General features: G+C 34.3%; 1 long non-coding RNA gene across 1 annotated transcript; it reads left to right on the forward strand.

The window, feature by feature from the left end:
- The first annotated feature begins 88 nt into the window (after positions 1 to 88).
- On the forward strand, positions 89 to 3,343 carry LOC128879091 (uncharacterized). The gene is made up of 3 exons (XR_008457566.1): positions 89 to 475; positions 2,718 to 2,867; positions 3,006 to 3,343. It is a non-coding gene; the product is annotated as an uncharacterized LOC128879091 (long non-coding RNA).
- The last annotated feature ends 741 nt before the right edge of the window (positions 3,344 to 4,084 follow it).

Genomic DNA, 4,084 nt, shown 5'->3' on the forward strand with positions numbered 1-4,084 from the left:
ATACAAATAATCATTCATGTGGTAAAAAAATACGAAATTACTTTCGACACGTTTCAATAATATTATTACTATAACATTCAGGAAGGGAATGAGAAAGTTACAGCGAGACTGGCAATGAATCATGTTAAGTTCCAGGTGAGTTCAAGAAGACTTACGGTGCAACGTAAACTTGTTAGAACGAAATATATGAAGGTGTAAGGGACGAAAGCAGTTGTGGGGCTAGCGGAATAGCAGTGGACCGATAACCGCAAATGAGAATGGTACAGGAAACTACGCTGTTCCACGCTTCCCTGGTGACCGATGAGGCCAATTCTGTGAACCACATTTGCTTCATTTGAAGCTGTTGTTCTAAACTTTTCTGTTAATTGAAACGAAGAAATTGGAATACTCCTAGCGGTTATTTTAAGTTTCTGGCCAGTTTAAGCTGCGCAAAAACTATAGCTGCACCGTGGCGCGAGTATTCCGGGAAATCAAGGTATGTTAAATGTTTGAATGGACTTTGGGAAGCTTACTTGCTACGAATTGCATAAAGCGGATTGATAACTTCAGTCGGAAGCCACGGCAGTTTTTGCATCCAAAAGGAATACCTTTTGTGAAGGGCATTCTATGAATTGAACATTGAATTAAATAATTACAGAAAATGTTGTAGCTAGTACTTTACTGAAATAATTAGTGGTGACTCAGTTTTAATGTTACGTTATGACATTAGATTCAAACTGTGTTTCGTTTTAAATCATAATTATTACGAAAAATCAAGAAAAACTTTCGGACCTAAAATATTTTCGAAGTTACAGAAGCATTAGAGAAATTCTCTTCGATAAAAAAAGAATATTCTAAGAAACATTTAATACTTGGATTCCTAATGCGATTTCCCCTCTCAAAACTTGTACAGGCATACGTAGTAAAAAAAATTTCGTTATCAACGAGGTCTGTCCTTTCAGAATTGTGTGCAAATAGTACATACAGTGGGTGTAGAAAGTATTCGTACACCGATCAATTTCTAAACAAACTATGTAAAATTGTAATTTATTAACTTATTTTTTATAAACAATGACATTCTACATAATTTCGAAAATCTCTAGAACAGATAGATTACAAAAAGAAATAGCTATTTATGTAAGTTGCGAAATTAACAAGAAAAAAACAATTAATCCATAGAAATATTGAAGCAACAAGTATTCGAACAATTGTTTAATTTTGAAAATTTCATTAAAAAAAAAGAAATTTACATTAATTTATAAGCATATAATATACTTCCTTCGTAGGCTTTCCTTTTGATTTTATAATTATTGTAACTCTTCTAAGCATTAAATTAACTAAATTATTAGTTATTCGAAATGGGATCTTTTTCCATTCCTCTATTAGAGCCATTTTTAAAAGAACTTTACTGGAAATTTGATGTTTTCTAATTCGTACGGAGCAATAAACTAATGTGTTTACGTTACAAACTCTACTGTAAATGGTTCGTCATAAGAATCGTACAAATACTTATTGCTTCTATACTTTTACCCACTTTTCCCATTTTTTTGTTTATTTCGCAAATTATATTGACTAGTAAATGTTGTTTGGACTATATCTATCGTAGAGACTTCCAAGAATATATAAAATATCATTGATTATAAAAAAAAAAAGTTAAGAAACTACAATTTCACACAAAAGTTTTTTGGGAAATTGATCGGTGTACGAATACTTTCTACACCCACTATATGTAAGTAGTATGATGAGATTCAATCTATCGAAACGAACACCGCATGACCGTGACTTGCCCCAATAAATGTGTCTGTCCTTTGGAAGGGTAGCCACTGGTCAACACTTAGATTAACAAACACAGCTTGACCACACCTTGCCGCAATAAATGCGCTGGTCTCTTGGACGGATAGGCATTGGTCAACAATTAGATTAACGAAACACAGCTGACCAGCCTTGCCACAATATATGCACAGGCACTGGTCAATATTTAATTCAACATTTAATTTGACAAGAATTTATAATCCAAAACGCCTGTTATTCGTAGCACTTCGATTTTCGGTTTTCACGCCAACGATTTATAATGGAAACAGAGTACTGGGTTTAAATTTATTCATGCGAAAACGAAGAGCTTTCACAAAGTATTTAATACAGGAATATTTTGAAAGATATTATACAATTTAGCTTTTAATTTCCTTTTCGGTAGAATGTAATATAATAATAATAATAATAGTAATTTGGTTACGTATCGCTAAACAGTCCCATCGAATTTCATTTGTAATTTATCTCGGTAAACTGTTTTTGGTGGTCCCGGAAAAGCACACGTTCTCATCGTGCACCGATATCGATGCACTATGACGCGGTCATGAAAACCGACGGTGCACCAACGCATACGCATGCGAGCACGAGCACATACCGTGTTTGTGCCACTAGCATTCAGTCAGTACGTATCGGGGTAGTCGTGTTTCTTCGTAAATTTAACGATTTTACTGGCAGACGTGGGCACGTCCCGAAATGATGTACGGTTCGCTCGTATGACTCGGTAGCTAATGCTTTAATATGCGCAAAGGGTGCCATGCCCGTGTCACACGGATTACCGCTAATTGTAGTTTATGCTTTATACTACGCTATTCTCTTGTACGCTCTGTCGTCCGTTGGGTATTCGATATGTACAGACCTGTATGTTTACTTATACAGCCGAATACACGTCCCACTGGGTACATATCCACATAACAATTTGTATTTGCCAGGGCCTGTGGATTATATACGTCTACGGTATGTACAAGTTACTCTCATCTAAGTACAAACGTTATCATTTCTGAGAGTAACGAAGACGCGGGGGAGCGTCACCAAGGGAATTACTGAATGGAGCAGTGATGCTCGATCCTTTCGAGGGGAATGTAAGTAAAATAATACTAGTTTTCGTTTTTTCTTTCAAGTATTTTTATAATATTAGTTTGCTATTCACGAAAAACCCGATCCTACATGTATATGTCCAATACCGCGAATGGAGTCGATTTTCGAACGTATTGTTGTAGGATCCTAGGAAAAAGAGTACGATGTGAGATTTAAACTGGAGATCTTCGGAAGTTGGGATTTGCTGGCTGACCACTTTACAACTGCGCCATCACCGACCCTCCAATATCTTGGTCTTCCATACTTCTTTCTTCTCTCTCGGTGCCTCGATCCAATATTATAAAGAGCAATAAATGAGAACGATTTTCCTTTGCTCTTTAATTGCTTTTAAAAGCAGAAATTTTATTTCATCTAACTCAATGTTTTAGATACCGATCAGAAAACGTAACAATATTTCTAGTATTAATAAAATGTCACAAACTTCTAATTCAGTAATAATGAAAACCAAAGGGATTTTTAAATATTCATATTTAAATATTAATTTTAAATGAAACTATTAAATGAAAAAATTACAAATCTTAATTAATTTGATTAAAATCATCAAATCCGTTGAATTCTGCATCGTCTTCAGTAATTGGTAATGCCTCCTAAAACTCATAGCAACCTCCATTTTTTAAGGAGCAAAATTAACAATTAATCTTGTTCTTTGAGAGCCTTGACGAGTATATTTCTTGTATAAAAGTTAGCTATAATACTTGTTATTCTGCATCGTCTTCAGTAATTGGTAATGCCTCCTAAAACTCATAGCAACCTCCATTTTTTAAGGAGCAAAATTAACAATTAATCTTGTTCTTTGAGAGCTTTGACGAGTATTTTTCTTGTATAAAAGTTAGGTATAATACTTGTACTTTCAACCTTTGATCTTTCTCTCTTCCTCCTTCTTACAACAAGGGTTTGAAATAGAGCCTTGTCATCAAGAGTATTTCAATTCAGTAACATCAAAGAGATTGTAGATGAAAGTAATTATCTCTACATATGTATAATAAAAATTGGGTATTTTTATGCGTTGCAAAAAAACGTACTTGATGTACCAATAATATTATTTTTGTTATCTTCTGTATCTATATTTATACTAATTTCGACATCGCGTGAATGTAACCCTTGCTATGAAATAACTGCTAATTGCCTGTTGAAAGAGATCTCAATTGTCGTGGTTCGTAAAAGGAAAACCATAAATTATGCTCAGCATTCTCCAGAATTA

Source organism: Hylaeus volcanicus, chromosome 1 (genome assembly GCF_026283585.1).
Source record: "Hylaeus volcanicus isolate JK05 chromosome 1, UHH_iyHylVolc1.0_haploid, whole genome shotgun sequence".
In the NCBI taxonomy this organism is placed as follows: domain Eukaryota; kingdom Metazoa; phylum Arthropoda; class Insecta; order Hymenoptera; family Colletidae; genus Hylaeus; species Hylaeus volcanicus.